Below are 21,278 nucleotides of genomic sequence, written 5' to 3' on the forward strand. Positions count from 1 at the left end.
TATGTAGTTTCTAGGCAAAATACATATAAAATCCAAGTCCTTTAGTTCTGTTGGTTTATTCATTAATCCAAGACTTCATTTTACAATCAAAATAATTTAGTAAAAAATTATAAATCAGATAATCAATAATAATATGTTATTCATTAGATCCCTAAGCAGTGATTTACATATATATGACTGATATATGGCATAAAGCATAGCACAGAATACATTATCAGGTTAAAAAATATACTTAACAATTACATTTGGTTGCAAGATGAAAATCAGGTTAAATATTGGATACATTTCTAATAGAAAAGTCCTGAATACCATTTGTTTGTGTTAAACTCTCAGCAAATGGCAGAAGAAACAGATAATGTATTACCATATTCTCTGAGTGACCCAGCATTATTGTAAGTAGATAAGACCAGGATATAATAATTATGTGGCAAATATATACTGACTGTTAAAGGCCAATCAAAACGGATTAGCTCATCTGCCAAGCGCATCAAATATGAATGTAATAAACAGTAATGTTCTAGATGGATAAGGTTAATACTTATCAACATTATGGGTCTCTTATTGGGGTTCAGTTTGGATAACCCATCCTAGGTTACCCCCAATCCCTTGACTTTTCTGATAGGTCAGCCTCTCATCCCATCTACACAAGGTGGGATCATCCAGTATGCACCCATGGTGCATTTGTACTTGTAGCCATAGGATTACACAGAACTTTTTCCTGGGGGGTCTCAGCTAAAATGCACTTGATGACAATACTGGTGGCAAAATAAGCAGCAGTTTGTTGTACACATGAGCTGCACATTTTATAAATGGTGGCACATTGACATTATTCTTAGATAAAACTCCACTTGAGCACATGCTTCATTTTGCTCCCCATCTGAAAACTCATCCATGCAGTTCCTTTATACTTCTAGCCCCTGTGTGATAGGGTGAGTGCATTACTACTAACTACTGGACCATTGTTTGTTCTTTTACATATTATCTAAAGTAGCAGTACTGTACCTTAGTCACACAATTAATACTGCTGATATTCTTTTCTGATTTACCATATTGTCTCATTATATTATGGTTGTTTATATCTGTTTATTTAAAAAGTCTGACCAGCATTTCCTAGGACCTATTATGTGTACTTTTATACTTATTTGTTCTTGTTTTGCTTTAGTTGTATATGGTCTATAGATAACATAAATATAAATAATATCACTCTATTTCTTCTGATGAGTAATGGTCACGGATTAGCAATAACAACTTAAGTACACACTACTGCTAATAAACTCACCCTAAACAATCAGCATATTTTTCTGTTGAAAGATGGAGAAAGTGTCTAAGCAGTAATGGGCAAATTCATGTTTTGTAAATATCATCTTAAAAATACATCAGTAGCTCTGGCCTTCAACCTGCTACAGAACTTGCAAACATATTTAATAACATAAGGTTGTTTTTGAAGCGAAAGTACCAATGAAACTATGATTATAACATTCAGCTGTAGCAACAACCTTAAACATTTGAGCTGCAATATATGAACATAAATTATATACTTAATGTACAAGATAAGTATAATGGGCCAGATTACGAGTGCAGTGCAAAATTGCGCTTTCGCAAGCGTGATATTTGCGCTACACTCATAATACCAGTCCACACAATTGTGCGCTGGTATTAGAAGTGACCCACAATGCGAACGCAACCTTGCGTTCACATTGCATGGAAGCTTTGCGCTCATGAGAGTGCGCTTCCATAGGCTCCAATGGGAGCCTCGTTCTGATGCTGTCACACACGGCACAGAACCTAAGCGCATCAAAGGGGGTAAGTAGCGCAGCGATGGGCAGCACATTTAAATATAAATGTATATGAATATATATATATATTTATGTGTTTATATGTGTATATATACACATAGTAACACATAAATACATACAGTATATATATATACACATATTAACACATAAATACATACAGTATATATATACACATATTAACACATAAATACATACAGTATATATACACACATATTAACACATAAATACATACAGTATATATATATACACATAGTAACACATAAATACATATAGTATATATATATACACATATTAACACATAAATACATACAGTATATATATACACATAGTAACACATAAATACATACAGTATATATATATATACACATAGTAACACATAAATACATACAGTATATATATACACATATTAACACATAAATACAAACAGTATATATATACACATATTAACACATAAATACATACAGTATGTATATATACACATAGTAACACATAAATACATACAGTATATATATACACATATTAACACATAAATACATACAGTATATATATACACATATTAACACATAAATACATACAGTATATATATATACACATATTAACACAAATACATACAGTATATATATACACATAGTAACACATAAATACATACAGTATGTATATATACACATAGTAACACATAAATACATACAGTATATATATATATATATACACATAACACAGAAATACATACAGTATATATATATATACACATATTAACACAGAAATACATACAGTATATATATATACACATATTAACACATAAATACATACAGTATATATATATATACACATAGTAACACATAAATACATACAGTATGTATATATATACATAGTAACACATAAATACATACAATATATATATACACATATTAACACATAAATACATACAGTATATATATACACATATTAACACATAAATACATACAGTATATATATACACATAGTAACACATAAATACATACAGTATGTATATATACACATAGTAACAGATAAATACATACAGTATATATATACACATATTAACACATAAATATATGTATATAAGCATATGCATATATATTAACAGTTTTAAGACTGCAATGTAAAGGCACTTTTTTCAGTGCTGTTTTTTTTTCTTACAGCCCACACCCATCAACTTTAACCCCTTATAACTGCTTCATGCAGTTATTTTTTAATGAAATAAAGATGCTACTACTTTTATTTTTTATTAAAGAACACTACACTTAATTTTGAGTGCAATTGGGGCACATTTAGTTAATTTTCAGAGTGCTAATTGCTACAGTGAGCTTGCGGTAGAATAACCAACTACTTGTAATGGCTGGTTATTTATCGTTTGCCCGTTTACGGGTGCACAATAAATTAGAGCTCCACTTGTAATCAAGCACAATATATTAAAAAAGATAACACTAGTTAATACCTATGTGCTAATTAATGACAAATAATATAATTATATATACTGTACATATATGATATGGGTTATTACAGGTGAATAACTTTATGAATAGTTAATTCAGCACTAATCACTGGGAACATACTGGACTAAGGGCTCGATGATTAAAAGCTCTCTGGGCTGGCGAGATTATTAAAGAATGCTGCCAGTCCTTCTATTTCCCTGGTGGAATGATCTAAAGCCACTTTTTACCCTGAAAACAGGGTGTCTCGCTAAGGGGCGTATACTGCATTTCTATATGATAATAGCATTTGTATGTTAAACATCATACAAAACAAATATTTGACCCAATCACACAAAAATAAGCAGGGAAAAATTGTATTGTTAAGATGCATCAAAAATCGTAACAAAATTCTTCACCAAAAATCTTATTTTAGCAAAAAAAGTAAAATGTGTGTGTAATTTACACAGAAATAAATCTAATTTAATATGCACAGCGTAAATTGTAATTGTAGTGCACTGTATGTGGAAAAATCACACAGAAATTTGTACTTATAAATACAAAATGCAAAGCGTAATTGTTGTTTTTTAGTAAAATGGACTGAACATGGGGGTGTATGAAAATGTCTCTCTAATCCCAGCGTCATTCTATAAAGATTTTCGCACTGCAGATCTCACAGTTTTTCTCGCAAACTAAAAGGTGGCGAGCTTTTCTCAAAATACTCAATATACTTATAATCCTAAAGAAAACACATATATAAGAAAATATAGGCGAATGTAAGATGCTCTATGCAAAAATCAGCATAATGTGTTATATTGGCTGCAGGATTTTAATTTTAAAGTGCTCCCCCTGCTCCCTGATAACGTCGCACTAAGGAGCGAAGTGTCCCTATCCAGCGAGCTCCATTACTTTCAATAGGCGCCATCTCGCCACTCGCAGGGACAGACCCTTTTTTACGATCATTCCACCGGGACAGCCCTGCGAGAGTCTGCGAGAAAAAGTAGCTTGGAGCAGGCGATGTTTACATCATCAAGCCCTAAGTGTTTAATCCCTTTGGGGTTGAAAATATGGTGAGATGAGGAAAACATTTTTGAAAATTAAAATGCTCTGAAGGAACAGAATATTATGGGCCAAATTACAAATAAACTTGTATTACACACGTTTTACAAGTTGAAAGAAAAATTTTGCTTGAGAGTGAAACCTGCTGTACTAAGGACTTCAGATATTGCGACCACTTATTGCTCGCGTGCTGACCTAACACTGTATTAGACTTACAGCACTAACCTGAAATGAGTAATAAATATTTTACATTCCTATGTTCTTCACATATGATATGTTCTTTTCATTTATAAATATTTATTTTATATATATATGTGTGTGTGTATATGATATAAAAACACATTATTAAATATTAAGGGCACCATTCATAAAGCTGCAAATGCACCTGTGGAGGCTCTTCGCTGCACGCTCGCATGATTAACCCTGCAGCTGATAGTTTAGAAGCAGTGGTCATCAAACTGCTGCTTCCGAACTTTTACACCAGCTCTTAGCTGGTGGATTAAATTCACCCCGTACATGTACACTTGGGTTGATTGACAGCCACTACTTAACACCATTGGGCTAGCATGAGCAGGGGGCGGCATATTGCTACCCGCTTTCTGCAATCCCAGGCAGATAGGTTCACAGAAGCAAAACCTGTCCATCCAGGCTTAGTTAAATGGGGCTCTAAACATGAATAAAAATGATTTTTCTTATTTTCAGGTATTTGAGTGGAAAGGGCTCAGAAATATATATACATATGTATATGTGTATACATGAGCATATATCTATGAATTACATATATACACATATAAACACATATATACATTTGTGTGTGTCTGTATATATATATATATATATATATGTGTGTATATATATATGTGTATATATATATATATATATATATATATATAAAATGATAGCCCTTTCCATTCAAATAACTTGTCATATACCTTTTAACCATTATAACTTATTAATATTTCTATAAATAATTTTTATTATATAGTACATATATGAGTGTAACACTTAATGTTATTGTATTTATGTTGTGTTTGTTGCAACTTTTTATTTAGACATAACACAAGGTCTTCAGTTCTGCTAAACAAGTTCTGCGCATTTACTTTTAACTTGTAATACGCATAAAAGTAAGCGTGGGCACAATATTGCAATATTCCTATATGTTTGCTCTAGAACATCACTTTAAAGAGATAGTGAACACCAAAAATGTTATTTTTTAAAAAGATAGATAATCCCTTTATTTACCATTCCCCAGTTTTGCATAACCAACACTGTTATAGAAATATACTTTTTACCTCTGTAATTACCTTGTATCTAAGCCTCTGCAGACTGCCTCCTTATCTCAGATCTTTTGACAGACTTGCATTTCAGGCAATTAGTGCTGACTCTTAAATAACTTCATGTGCCTGAGCACAATGTTATCTAATATGAAACACATGAACTAACACCCTCTAGCTGTGAAAAACTGCCAAATGCATTCAGATAAGATGCGGCCTTCAGGCGCTTAGAAATTAGCATATAAGACTACCTAGTATTAGCCTGCAATAAGAATACCAAGAGAGCAAATCAAATTTGGTTATACAAGGGAATTAGAAACGCCTAGATTTAGAGTTTTGCGGCCAAAGGGGTGCGTTAGCTACGCGTGCTTTTTTTCCCCCGCACCTTTTAAATACCGCTGGGTTTTCAGTGCGTTAGGCTCCAAAAAGAGAGCGTAGAGCATAATTTAACGCCACTGCAACTCTAGATACCAGCGGTGCTTACGGACGCGGCCAGCCTCAAAAACGTGCTCGTGCACGATTCCCCCATAGGAAACAATGGGGCTGTTTGAGCTGAAAAAAAACCTAACACCTGCAAAAAAGCTGCGTTCAGCTCCTAACGCAGCCCCATTGTTTCCTATGGGGAAACACTTCCTACGTCTGCACCTAACACTCTAACATGTACCCCGAGTCTAAACACCCCTAGCCTTACACTTATTAACCCCTAATCTGCCGCCCCCGCTATCGCTGACCCCTGCATATTATTTTTAACCCCTAATCTGCCGCTCCGTACACCGCCGCCACCTACATTATCCCTATGTACCCCTAATCTGCTGCCCCTAACACCGCCGACCCCTATATTATATTTATTAACCCCTAATCTGCCGCCCCCAACGTCGCCTCCACCTAACTACACTTATTAACCCCTAATCTGCCGAGCGGACCTGAGCGCTACTATAATAAAGTTATTAACCCCTAATCCGCCTCACTCCCGCCTCAATAACCCTATAAGAAATAGTATTAACCCCTAATCTGCCCTCCCTAACATCGCCGACACCTAACTTCCAGTATTAACCCCTAATCTGCCGATCGGAGCTCACCGCTACTCTAATAAATTTTTTAACCCCTAAAGCTAAGTCTAACCCTAACACTAACACCCCCCTAAATTAAATATAATTTAAATCTAACGAAATAAATGAACTCTTATTATATAAATTATTCCTATTTAAAGCTAAATACTTACCTGTAAAATAAACCCTAATATAGCTACAATATAAATAATAATTATATTGTAGCTATTTTAGGATTGATATTTATTTTACAGGTAACTTTGTATTTATTTTAACCAGGTACAATAGCTATTAAATAGTTAAGAACTATTTAATAGCTAAAATAGTTAAAATAATTACAAAATCACCTGTAAAATAAATCCTAACCTAAGTTACAATTAAACCTAACACTACACTATCAATAAATTAATTAAATAAAATACCTACAATTATCTACAATTAAACCTAACACTACACTATCAATAAATTAATTAAATACAATATCTACAAATAAATACAATGAAATAAACTAACTAAAGTACAAAAAATAAAAAAGAACTAAGTTACAAAAAATAAAAAAATATTTACAAACATTAGAAAAATATTACAACAATTTTAAACTAATTACACCTACTCTAAGCCCCCTAATAAAATAACAAAGCCCCCCAAAATAAAAAAATGCGCTACCCTATTCTAAATTAAAAAAGTTCAAAGCTCTTTTACTTTACCAGCCCTGAACAGGGCCCTTTGCGGGGCATGCCCCAAAGAATTCAGCTCTTTTGCCTGTAAAAAAAACCATACAATACCCCCCCCCCCAACATTACAACCCACCACCCACATACCCCTAATCTAACCCAAACCTCCCTTAAATAAACCTAACACTAAGCCCCTGAAGATCTTCCTACCTTGTCTTCACCATGCCAGGTTCACCGATCGGTCCAGAGTCTTGATCCAAGCCCAAGCGGGGGGCTGAAGAGTGACGTCCATCCTCGGGCTGAAGTCTGGATCCAAGCGGCGGCTGAAGAAATCCATCATCGGGCTGAAGTCGGAAGTCCATCATCGGGATGAAGTCTTCTATCAAGCCGCATCTTCAATCTTCTTTCTTCTGGAGCGGAGCGGAGCCATCTTCTTTCCAACCGACGCGGATCCAACCTCTTCAACCGACGCCTACTCGCCGAATGAAGGTTCCTATTTAATAGCTATTGTACCTGGTTAAAATAAATACAAAGTTGCTTGTAAAATAAATATTAATCCTAAAATAGTTACAATGTAATTATTAGTTATATTGTAGCTATATTAGGGTTTATTTTACAGGTAAGTATTTAGCTTTAAATAGGAATAATTTATATATTATAGGAGTTAATTTATTTTGTTAGATTTAAATTATATTTAACTTAGGGGGGTGTTAGTGTTAGGGTTAGACTTAGCTTTAGGGGTTAAAATTTTTATTAGAATAGCGGTGAGCTCCGGTCGGCAGATTAGGGGTTAATGTTTGAAGTTAGGTGTTGGCAATGTTAGGGAGGGCAGATTAGGGGTTAATACTATTTATTATAGGGTTATTGAGGCGGGAGTGAGGCGGATTAGGGGTTAATAACTTTATTATAGTAGAGGTGCGGTCCGCTCGGCAGATTAGGGGTTAATAAGTGTAGGTAGGTGGCGGCGACGTTGTGGGGGGCAGATTAGGGGTTAATAAATATAATATAGCGGTCGGCGGTGTTAGGGGCAGCAGATTAGGGGTACATAAGGATAACGTAGGTGGCGGTCGGCAGATTAGGGGTTAAAAAAATTTAATCGAGTGGTGGCGATGTGGGGGGACCTCGGTTTAGGGGTACATAGGTAGTTTATGGGTGTTAGTGTACTGTAGAGCACAGTAGTTAAGAGCTTTATGAACCGGCGTTAGCCCAAAAAGCTCTTAACTACTGACTTTTTTCTGCGGCTGGAGTTTTGTCGTTAGATTTCTAACGCTCACTTCAGCCACGACTCTAAATACCGGAGTTAGAAAGATCCCATTGAAAAGATAGGATACGCAATTGACGTAAGGGAATCTGCGGTATGGAAAAGTCGCGGCTGGAAAGTGAGCGTTAGACCCTTTAATGACTGACTCCAAATACTGGCGGTAGCCTAAAACCAGCGTTAGGAGCCTCTAACGCTGGTTTTCACGGCTAACGCAGAACTCTAAATCTAGGCCAAAGTTGTTAAAATGACATGCTCTATCTGAATCATTAAAGTTTAATTTGGACTTTACTATCCCTTTAACGGATGCTGATACTGATATCACTGGGCGCAAATGGACTGCAGATTATCCAATATCTTGTGCTGGAGTACCTGCGTATCCGGTCATCTGGAGTGCCTGTGTATCCTGTCATCCGAAGTACCTGTGTATCCTGCCATCTGAAGTACCTGTGTATCCTGCCATCTGAAGTACCTGTGTATCCTGTCATCCGAAGTACCTGTGTATCCTGTCATCTGTAGTACCTGTGTATCCTGCCATCTGAAGTACCTGTGTATCCTGTCATCCGAAGTACCTGTGTATCCTGTCATCCGAAGTAACTGTGTATCCTGCCATCTGAAGTACCTGTGTATCCTGCCATCTGAAGTACCTGTGTATCCTGCCATCTGAAGTACCTGTGTATCCTGCCATCTGAAGTACCTGTGTATCCTGCCATCTGAAGTACCTGTGTATCCGGTCATCTGGAGTGCCTGTGTATCCTGCCATCTGAAGTACCTGTGTATCCTGCCATCTGAAGTACCTATGTATCCTGCCATCTGAAGTACCTGTGTATCCTGTCATCTGAAGTACCTGTGTATCCTGCCATCTGAAGTACCTATGTATCCTGCCATCTGAAATACCTGTGTATCCTGTCATCCGAAGTACCTGTGTATCCTGTCATATGTAGTACCTGTGTATCCTGCCATATGTAGTACCTGTGTATCCTGCCATCTGAAGTACCTGTGTATCCTGCCATCTGGAGTACCTGCGTATCCTGCCATCTGAAGTACCTGTGTATCCTGCCATCTGGAGTACCTGTGTATCCTGCCATCTGAAGTACCTATGTATCCTGCCATCTGTAGTACCTGTGTATCCTGCCATCTGAAGTACCTGTATATCCTGCCATCTGGAGTGCCTGTGTATCCTGCCATCTGAAGTACCTGTGTATCCTGCCATCTGGAGTGCCTGTGTATCCTGCCATCTGAAGTACCTGTGTATCCTGCCATCTGAAGTACCTGTATATCCTGCCATCTGAAGTACCTGTGTATCCTGCCATCTGAAGTACCTGTGTATCCTGCCATCTGGAGTACCTGTGTATCCTGCTACCTGGAGTACCTGCGTATCCTGCTACCTGGAGTACCTGTGTATCCTGCCATCTGGAGTACCTGTGTATCCTACCATCTGAAGTACCTGTGTATCCTGCCATCTGGAGTGCCTATGTATCCTGCCATCTGAAGTACCTGCGTATCCTGCCATCTGGAGTACCTGTGTATCCTGCCATCTGTAGTACCTGTGTATCCTGCCATCTGGAGTACCTGTGTATCCTGCAATCTGGAGTACCTGTGTATCCTGCCATCTGAAGTACCTGTGTATCCTGCCATCTGAAGTACCTGTGTATCCTGCCATCTGAAGTACCTGTGTATCCGGTCATCTGGAGTACCTGTGTATCCTGCCATCTGGAGTACCTGTGTATCCTGCCATCTGAAGTACCTGTGTATCCTGTCATCTGAAGTACCTGTGTATCCTGTCATCTGGAGTGCCTGTGTATCCTGCCATCTGGAGTACCTGTGTATCCTGCCATCTGAAGTACCTGTGTATCCTGTCATCCGAAGTACCTGTGTATCCTGCCATCTGGAGTACCTGTGTATCCTGCCATCTGAAGTACCTGTGTATCCTGTCATCCGAAGTACCTGTGTATCCTGCCATCTGAAGTACCTGTGTATCCTGTCATCTGGAGTGCCTGTGTATCCTGCCATCTGGAGTACCTGTGTATCCTGCCATCTGAAGTACCTGTGTATCCTGTCATCTGAAGTACCTATGTATCCTGCCATCTGAAGTACCTGCGTATCCTGCCATCTGGAGTACCTGTGTATCCTGCCATCTGTAGTACCTGTGTATCCTGCCATCTGGAGTACCTGTGTATCCTGCCATCTGAAGTACCTGTGTATCCTGTCATCTGAAGTACCTGTGTATCCTGTCATCTGGAGTGCCTGTGTATCCTGCCATCTGGAGTACCTGTGTATCCTGCCATCTGAAGTACCTGTGTATCCTGTCATCCGAAGTACCTGTGTATCCTGCCATCTGAAGTACCTGTGTATCCTGTCATCTGGAGTGCCTGTGTATCCTGCCATCTGGAGTACCTGTGTATCCTGCCATCTGAAGTACCTGTGTATCCTGCCATCTGGAGTACCTGTGTATCCTGCCATCTGGAGTACCTGTGTATCCTGCCATCTGAAGTACCTGTGTATCCTGCCATCTGAAGTACCTGTGTATCCTGTCATCTGAAGTACCTGTGTATCCTGTCATCTGGAGTGCCTGTGTATCCTGCCATCTGAAGTACCTGTGTATCCTGCCATCTGAAGTACCTATGTATCCTGCCATCTGAAGTACCTGTGTATCCTGTCATCTGAAGTACCTGTGTATCCTGTCATCCGAAGTACCTGTGTATCCTGCCATCTGAAGTACCTGTATATCCTGCCATCTGGAGTGCCTGTGTATCCTGCCATCTGAAGTACCTGTGTATCCTGCCATCTGAAGTACCTGTATATCCTGCCATCTGAAGTACCTGTGTATCCTGCCATCTGAAGTACCTGTGTATCCTGCCATCTGAAGTACCTGTGTATCCTGTCATCCGAAGTACCTGTGTATCCTGCCATCTGAAGTACCTGTGTATCCAGTCATCTGGAGTACCTGTGTATCCTGCCATCTGGAGTGCCTATGTATCCTGCCATCTGAAGTACCTGTGTATCCTGCCATCTGGAGTACCTGTGTATCCAGTCATCCGAAGTACCTGTGTATCCTGCCATCTGGAGTGCCTATGTATCCTGCCATCTGAAGTACCTGTGTATCCTGCCATCTGGAGTACCTGTGTATCCTGCCATCTGGAGTACCTGTGTATCCTGCCAACTGAAGTACCTGTGTATCCTGCCATCTGGAGTACCTGTGTATCCTGCCACCTGGAGTACCTGTGTATCCTGTCATCTGTAGTACCTGTGTATCCTGTCATCTGGAGTACCTGTGTATCCTGCCATCTGAAGTATCTGTGTATCCTGTCATCTGGAGTACCTGTGTATCCTGTCATCTGAAGTACCTGTGTATCCTGTCATCTGGAGTACCTGTGTATCCTGCCATCTGAAGTACCTGTGTATCCTGCCATCTGAAGTACCTGTGTATCCTGCCATCTGGAGTGCCTGTGTATCCGGTCATCTGAAGTACCTGTGTATCCTGTCATCTGGAGTACCTGTGTATCCTGTCATCTGAAGTACCTGTGTATCCTGTCATCTGGAGTACCTGTGTATCCTGCCATCTGAAGTACCTGTGTATCCTGCCATCTGGAGTGCCTGTGTATCCTGCCATCTGAAGTATCTGTGTATCCTGTCATCCGAAGTACCTGTGTATCCTGCCATCTGGAGTGCCTGTGTATCCTGCCATCTGAAGTACCTGTGTATCCGGTCATCTGGAGTGCCTGTGTATCCTGCCATCTGAAGTACCTGTGTATCCTGTCATCTGAAGTACCTGTGTATCCTGCCATCTGGAGTACCTGTGTATCCTACCATCTGGAGTACCTGTGTATCCTGCCATCTGAAGTACCTGTGTATCCTGCCATCTGAAGTACCTGTGTATCCTGCCATCTGGAGTGCCTGTGTATCCTGCCATCTGAAGTATCTGTGTATCCTGTCATACGAAGTACCTGTGTATCCTGCCATCTGGAGTACCTGTGTATCCTACCATCTGGAGTACCTGTGTATCCTGCCATCTGAAGTACCTGTGTATCCTGTCATCTGAAGTACCTGTGTATCCTGCCATCTGGAGTACCTGTGTATCCTGCCATCTGAAGTACCTGTGTATCCTGCCATCTGGAGTGCCTATGTATCCTGCCATCTGAAGTACCTGTGTATCCTGTCAGCTGAAGTACCTGTGTATCCTACCATCTGGAGTACCTGTGTATCCTGTCATCTGAAGTACCTGTGTATCCTGTCATCTGGAGTGCCTGTGTATCCTGCCATCTGGAGTACCTGTGTATCCTGCCACCTGGAGTACCTGTGTATCCTACCATCTGGAGTACCTGTGTATCCTGTCATCTGAAGTACCTGTGTATCCTGTCATCTGGAGTACCTGTGTATCCTGTCATCTGGAGTACCTGTGTATCCTGTCATCTGAAGTACCTGTGTATCCTGCCATCTGGAGTACCTGTGTATCCTGCCATCTGGAGTACCTGTGTATCCGGTCATCTGGAGTGCCTGTGTATCCGGTCATCTGGAGTGCCTGTGTATCCTGCCACCTGGAGTACCTGTGTATCCTGCCACCTGGAGTACCTGCGTATCCTGCCATCTGGAGTACCTGTATATCCTGTCATCTGGAGTACCTGTGTATCCTGCCATCTGGAGTACCTGTGCATCCGGTCATCTGGAGTGCCTGTGTATCCTGCCATCTGAAGTACCTGTGTATCCTGCCATCTGGAGTACCTGTGTATCCGGTCATCTGGAGTGCCTGTGTATCCTGCCATCTGGAGTTCCTGTGTATCCTGCCATCTGAAGTACCTGTGTATCCTGCCATCTGAAGTACCTGTGTATCCTGCCATCTGGAGTGCCTGTGTATCCTGCCATCTGAAGTACCTGTGTATCCTGCCATCTGGAGTACCTGTGTATCCGGTCATCTGGAGTGCCTGTGTATCCTGCCATCTGGAGTGCCTGTGTATCCTGCTATCTGGAGTACCTGTGTATCCTGCCACCTGGAGTACCTGTGTATCCTGTCATCTGGAGTACCTGTGTATCCGGTCATCTGGAGTGCCTGTGTATCCTGCCATCTGGAGTACCTGTGTATCCTGCCACCTGGAGTACCTGTGTATCCTGCCATCTGGAGTACCTGTGTATCCTTCCATCTGGAGTGCCTGTGTATCCTGCCACCTGGAGTACCTGTGTATCCTGCCACCTGGAGTACCTGTGTATCCTGCCATTTGAAGTACCTGTGTATCCTGCCATCTGAAGTACCTGCGTATCCTGCCATTTGAAGTACGTGTGTACCCTGCCATCTGGAGTACCTGCGTATCCTGCCATCTGGAGTACCTGCGTATCCTGCAACCTGTGATCAGTCAACTGGACGGCTGGGAAGTTCCTGCTTGCTATTAGAGTATCTGGAGGTGCTGGACGGCTGGGAAGTTCCTGCTTGCTATTAGAGTATCTGGAGGTGCTGGACGGCTGGGAAGTTCCTGCTTGCTATTAGAGTATCTGGAGGTGCTGGACAGCTGGGAAGTTCCTGCTTGCTATTAGAGTATCTGGAGGTGCTGGACGGCTGGGAAGTTCCTGCTTGCTATTAGAGTATCTGGAGGTGCTGTCTTTTTGTGAGTATTCTGTACACTATATCATACCGTTTTGACAAAGGCTGTGCTAGGCTATTTCTTCTTAAAGACACAATGAGTCCACGGATCATCTTCATTACTTATGGGATATTAACTTCCTGGTCAGCAGGAAGAGGCAAAGAGCACCACAGCAGAGCTGTTAAATAGCTCCTCCCTTCCCTCCCACTCCAGTCATTCTCTTTGCCTACGTTAGTGATAGGAAGCAGGTAAAGTGAGGTGTTAGTTTAGATTCTTCAATCAAGAGTTTTTTGTTTTATGAGTAGTGCCAGAGAGTGCTACTTTGTTCTGGGGTGTAGCCTAGTCCATATCAGTCTCTACAGTAGAGCTCTGGTGGCTTTAGAGCTATGGGAACTGGTGGGACATAATTCTCACTGCACCTCCCATTTTCAGCTGCCCCATATCCTTCAGCCTGAGATTATTACTGACTCAGCATTGCTTATCTCTCAGGCCAATGTGAGGGAGAGGACCTCTCAAGCTTGGGAACTGCCCTACTGCCAGGCAGTGTTTGAGGTAAGTGCTGCCTTTTTCTGGGACCTAAGGAGTCTCAGTGTTTGTTTCATTAGCACTATGGTACATAAGGGGTTAATGGTAAACCTTACTTATGTGGGGACAGTTTCAGACTTTCAGAAAAGAAATCTTACTTGGGCAGTGATTAGGTGCAGGCACTGGGGCTGGAGTTATGTTGCTAAGTTTATTTTCACTAAAATGGAGGGCTCTGGTGGTTTCACTTTAGTTTTTTCCCTGAGAGGGAAGCAGAGTCTTGCAGCACGCCCACAAAGGGCGGGACTTCCTGTTTTTTGGAGCCTCTGCTTGTAGCACTATTTCCAAGCAGTTGCAGGTCTTCAGATGTGCTTTACTGGGGTTTATCTGGGCTAGCGCAGCATGTAGAACACTTTTCATGCACTTTTAGCACAGATGCGGTCCTACTTCGGTTTTTCTGGCAGGTTGCAGTAACGGATCGTTTCTACAAGGGATCCGGTAGCATTGGTTAAGGTAGGAGCACCTCAGCAGGTTGCTGTGGTGCAGAGGTTTAATTATTACTTAAATTTTCTAACCGTTTTGTAACTACAGCAAAATTAGCAGTTTGTCAAGAGAAAGAAAAACCGTTTAAATTTAAAGAGACAGTAACGGTTTTTGATAATTTTATTTTATTGTTATTCCCAGTATTTTTTCTGCTCAATACCAATATTTTCTGTGAAAAAAATGGACCAAGATGAGGTGCAAGCTGTTACATGTGCTTTATGTCTTGATGCAAATGTGGAACCACCAATCCCTTTCTGTCCTACATGTATTCAAAGGACTGTGAATTTTAGGGATAAAATTTTTGCTGAGCCAATCTCCTCTCAGACAGATGTTGTCCAAGAGTCCTCTGATGAGGGTCAATTTCTGCAGCAACTTTCTCCCCAAGTGTCCCAAAAATTATTGCCCTCACCAGCAGTGCCCTGCACGTCTACTGTAGTTCCTTCTGGAATTTCACTACAGGACATAGCTTCTCTTATGTCTACTACTATCGTTGATGCTCTGTCTGCCTTTCCAATGTTGCAGGGCCATCGCAAGAGAAAGTCAATTTCTGCAGTTATTGAGGTTTCTGATGCTGTGGTAGCTATCTCAGAAGTCTCTTCTCACGGATCTGAGGAAGAGGTTCCTGCTCTGGCATCTGAAGGAGAAATCTCAGATTCGGAGGAGGTGTTACCTTTGACCGACTCAGTGGTATCTTTCAGGTTTAAATTGGAACATCTTCGTCTCTTACTGAGAGAGGTTTTAATTACCCTAGATGATAGTGACTCCACAGTGATGGTTGTCCCCCCAAAGTCTAGCAAATTAGACAGATATTATGAGGTACATTCCTTTACAGATGTTTTTCCAGTTCCTAAGAAGGCCTCTGAAATTATTAATAGAGAATGGGAGAGACCTGGTATTCCTTTCTCTCCTTCTCCTATTTTCAAGAAGATGTTTCCTATAGCTGACTCAGTTAAATAGGTTTGGCAAACTGTTCCTAAGGTAGAAGGAGCTGTTTCAACCTTGGCTAAGAGAACTACTATCCCTATAGAGGATAGCTGTGCTTTATAGATCCAATTGACAAAAAATGAGAGGGTCTACTCATGAAAATTTATGTTCACCAGGGTATGCAGTGGCAACCGGTGGTCTGTATAACTACCGTCATGAGTGCGGCAGCCTACTGGTTTGATGCTCTGGCTGATGCCCTCAGGCGAGAAACTCCCTTGGACGAGATCCAGGACAGGATAAAGGCTCTTAAGCTAGCTAATGCCTTTATATCGGATGCCACCCTTCAAGTTATTAAGTTGGGGGCCAAAATTTCAAGCTTCTCTATCTTGGCTCGCAGGGCCTTATGGCTGAAACCTTGGTCTGCGGACGTTTCATCTAAGTCAAAGCTTCTAGCTGTCCCTTACAAGGGGAAGACCCTGTTTGGTCCTGAGCAGAAAGAGATTATTTCTGACATTACGGGAGGTAAGGGTCACCTTCTCCCGCAGGCCAAAAAGATTAGGCAGAAAGGAAGACAAAGTAATTTTCGTTCCTTTCGCAACTTCAAGGGATTCTCTTCATCTTCTCCCTCAACTAAGCAGGAACAAGCTAAATCTAATTGGAGATCCGCCCAATCTTGGAATAAGGGTAAGCAATCCAAGAAGGTGGCCAATAACTCCAAGACAGCATGAAGGTTTTGCCCCCGATCCGGGACAAATGGATGTGGTAGGGGGCAGACTTTCTTTTTTCGCTCAAGCCTGGGTTCGGGACGTTCAGGATCCCTGGGCTATAGAAATAGTGTCTCAGGGATACAAGCTGGAGTTCAAAATTTGTCCTCCCAGGGGCAGGTTTCTAATTTCAAGGTTATCTGCAGACCAGACAAAAAGAGAGGTGTTCTTACATTGTGTAGAAGACCTCTTTGCTCTGGGAGTGATCGTTCCCGTTCCACCTCAAGTTCATGGTATGGGATTCTATTCCAATCTGTTTGTGGTTCCCAAGAAGGAAGGAACCTTCAGACCAATTCTAGACCTCAAGAGTCTAAATAAGTTTCTCAGAGTGCCATCCTTCAGGATGGAAACTATTCGTTCCATCCTTCCCTTGATCCAGGAGGGTCAGTTTATGACAACAGTAGATTTAAAGGATGCGTACCTGCATGTTCCCATTCACAGGGATCATCACAGGTTCTTAAGGTTTGCCTTTCTAGACAAGCATTTCCAGTTTGTGGCTCTTCCTTTCGGTCTTGCCACGGCTCCTAGAATCTTCACAAAGGTTCTGGGGTCTCTTCTTGCGGTGCTTCGTTCAAGAGGCATTGCGGTGGCGCCGTATTTGGATGATATCCTAGTTCAGGCGCCGTCCTTTCTGCTAGCAAAATCACACACGGACCTGGTAGTGGCTTTCCTAAGGTCACACGGGTGGAAGGTGAATCTAGAAAAGAGCTCGTTAGTTCCTCATACAAGAGTGACCTTTCTAGGGACCATCATAGACTTTCTGTCTATGAAGATTTTTCTGACAGAAGTCAGGAAATTAAAGATTATCGATACTTGTCGAGCTCTGCAATCTTCTCCTCGTCCTTCTGTGGCCCAGTGCATGGAGTTAATAGGTCTGATGGTAGCGTCAATGGACATTGTCCTGTTTGCTCGCTTTCATCTCAGAGCTCTACAGTTCGACATGCTCAAGCAATGGAACAGAGCTTATTTGGACTTGTCCCCTCGACTTCTATTGGCACAGGAGACAAGGGAGTCTCTTCTTTTTTGATTGTCTCTAGATCAGCTCTCCCAGGGAACATGTTTTCGCAGACCATCCTGGGAGATTGTGACAACAGATGCCAGCCTTCAGGGATGGGGAGCAGTTTGGGGCTCCCTAAGGGCTCAGGGGATATGGTCTCAGACAGAGTCTCTTTTGCACATAAACATTCTGGAACTGAGAGCGATCTACAATGCTCTCCTGACCTGGCCTCAGCTAGCTTCGGTTCAGTTTATCAGGTTCCAGACGGACAACATAACGTCAGTGGCCTACATCAATCATCAGGGAGGAACAAGGAGTTCCTTGGCGATGACAGATGTTTTCAAAATAATTCAGTGGGCGAAGGCCCATTCTTGTTGTCTGTTGGCAATCCACATCCCAGGGGTGGACAACTGGGAGGCAGATTTTCTGAGCAGACAGACCTTTCATCTGGGGAAGTAGGAACTTCATCCGGACGTGTTCTCCAGTCTGATCCTCAAATGGGTTCAGCCGGAGTTGGATCTCATGGCATCCAGGCAGAATGCCAAACTTCCCAGGTACGGGTCGAGATCCAGAGATCCTCAGGTGGAGCTGATAGATGCTCTGGCACCCCTTGGTCCTTCAGTCTAACATATCTGTTTCCTCCGTTTGCTCTCCTTTCCGCGAGTGATTGCCCGGATCAAACAGGAAAGGGCTTCAGTGATTCTCATAGCACCGGCCTGGCCTCGCAGGATATGGTATGCAGACCTGGTGGAGATGTCTTCTCTACCCCCTTGGAGGCTTCCTCTTCGAAAGAACCTTCTGATTCTGGGACCCTTCCATCATCCAAATCTAGATTCTCTGAAGCTGACTGCTTGGAGATTGAACGGTTGATTCTAGCCAAGCGAGGTTTTTCTGACTCAGTCATAGACACTTTGATTCAGGCTCGTAAGCCTGTCACTAGAAAGATTTATCACAAGATTTGGAGTAAATACCTTTATTGGTGTGAATCCAAGGGCTACTCCTGGAGTAGAGTTAGGATTCCTAGGATTTTATCTTTTCTCCAGGAAAGATTGGAGAAAGGCTTATCTACAAGTTCTTTAAAGGGTCAAATTTCAGCATTATCTATCCTGTTACACAAGCGTCTAGATGATGTCCCTGATGTTCTGTGTTTTTGTCAGGCCTTAACCAGAATTAGGCCTGTGTTTAGACCAGTTACTCCTCCATGGAGTCTTAATTTAGTTCTCAAGGTTCTTCAAGGGGTTCCGTTTGAACCTATGCATTCCTTAGATATTAAGTTGTTATCTTGGAAGGTTTTATTTTTGGTAGCGATTTCTTCTGCTCGTAGAGTGTCTGAGCTTTCAGCATTACAATGTGAGCCCCCTTACCTTATTTTTCATGCGGATAAGGTTGTCTTACGTACGAAATTTGGATTTCTTCCCAAGGTTGTTTCTGATCGGAACATTAATCAGGAAATTGTTGTACATTCCTTGTGTCCTAAACCTTCTTCTAAGAAGGAGAGGCTCTTACACAATTTGGATGTAGTTCGTGCTTTGAAGTTTTATTTACAGGCGACTAAAGACTTTCGCCAGTTTTTCTCTTTGTTTGTGGTATTTTCAGGCAAACGTAGGGGACAGAAAGCTACGGCTGTTTCTCTTTCTTTTTGGCTGAAGAGTATTATACGTTTGGCTTACGAAACTGCTGGACAGCAGCCTCCTGAGAGGATTACGGCTCATTCTAGGGCTGTTGCTTCCTCATGGGCATTCAAAAATGAAGCTTCTGTGGAACAGATTTGCAAGGCTGCAACTTGGTCTTCTCTTCACACTTTTACAAAATTTTACAAATTTGATACTTTTGCTTCGGCTGAGGCAGCTTTTGGGAGAAAGGTTCTTCATGCAGTGGTGCCTTCCGTTTAGGTATCCTGTCTTGTCCCTCCCGTATCATCCGTGTACTCTAGCTTGGGTATTGGATCCCATAAGTAATGAAGATGATCCGTGGACTCATCGTGTCTTTAAGAAGAATAGAAAATGTATGCTTACCTGATAAATGTATTTCTTCTTAGACATGATGAGTCCACAGCCCGTCCTGTCATTTTTAGACAGGATGTTTTTTATTGTAAACTTCAGTCACCTCTGCACCTTGGCTTTTTCTTTCTCTTCCTAACTTCGGTCGAATGACTGGAGTGGGAGGGAAGGGAGGAGCTATTTAACAGCTCTGCTGTGGTGCTCTTTGCCTCTTCCTGCTGACCAGGAATTAAATATCCCATAAGTAATGAAGATGATCCGTGGACTCATCGTGTCTAAGAAGAAATACATTTATCAGGTAAGCATACATTTTCTTTTTACCACCCTTGTTTCCTCTGTGTTTTAGATTTATTCGCCTTTAAGATTCAGCGAGACTCTGACCAAGGGCCTGGGCCGAGGAGGATCAATAGTTATAGAACTTGTTGGACTTGTGCACTATTTATCCATATTACTCTTGATTGATTATTCACATTCATAACTTTTTTTTTCTTCTCTTATTGGGCACACTTTTATCCTTTGGTATCTCGTGCTGAGGGGTCCTAAGAAGAATAAAACATTCTCTCTGTCTAGTTTAAAAGGTCACTAAAGTCAAAATTGATCTTTTATGAGTCACATAGAGCTTGCTATTTTCCAATTTATTTTTTATTATCTAATGTGCACAATACTTTTACATGCACACTTTCTAAGGCACCAGCAACTTCTGAGCATGTGCGGGAATTCACAGTATATATGTGGGTGCCTGTCACATGATACAGGGAGGAGGGAAATGGAAGTAACTTTGAAATTTACTTCTCATTTGAAAGTCAGAGTAAATGCTTTTGTATTGTCTTCTTAATGTGCATTTGTTGATTACACAAATCTATTGTATCTAATGGTACTTTAAGATTTGTAGCTCCTATTTTTCAGGTAATATTATTTTGTAAATGATTAAACCGCACATAAAATTGTGACCAAGCACATTAGCACGACAGTTAAATGTCCTTGTGTTTTCCAGTAACATGATGTTTGTAGCTAAGCAGAGATAAAGCTCACAAGTCCATCGGATTCATTGTCAGGCAAGGGCTGTTCTGCCGTCTGAAGTGTACCAGACAGATAAACATAAAGTGATGGTAGCAATTTCGGAAACATGGTGTCAGCTGTAAATTACACAAGGGGAGAGGGCCATTTTGCTGGATAAACGGTGCAATACTCTACAATTTGACTCAGTTTTGGGACAAGCAGTGAAGTCTGATTCCTGCAGTGAGCGCCTAAAGAAACGGTAAACACTTCACACAAGACGTAAGACTGAGCATCGCTCCCACAGAGCAAAGGATTTCTTTCTGCTGCTTTTTCAGGTTAGACAGAATCGTATTCCTGGTGCATGGGGATGCAGCTGGCTTATTTATCATCACATTTATCATCAAATTAAGTCACTA

This window comes from Bombina bombina, chromosome 9, assembly GCF_027579735.1.
Source record: "Bombina bombina isolate aBomBom1 chromosome 9, aBomBom1.pri, whole genome shotgun sequence".
NCBI classification, from domain to species: Eukaryota; Metazoa; Chordata; class Amphibia; order Anura; family Bombinatoridae; genus Bombina; species Bombina bombina.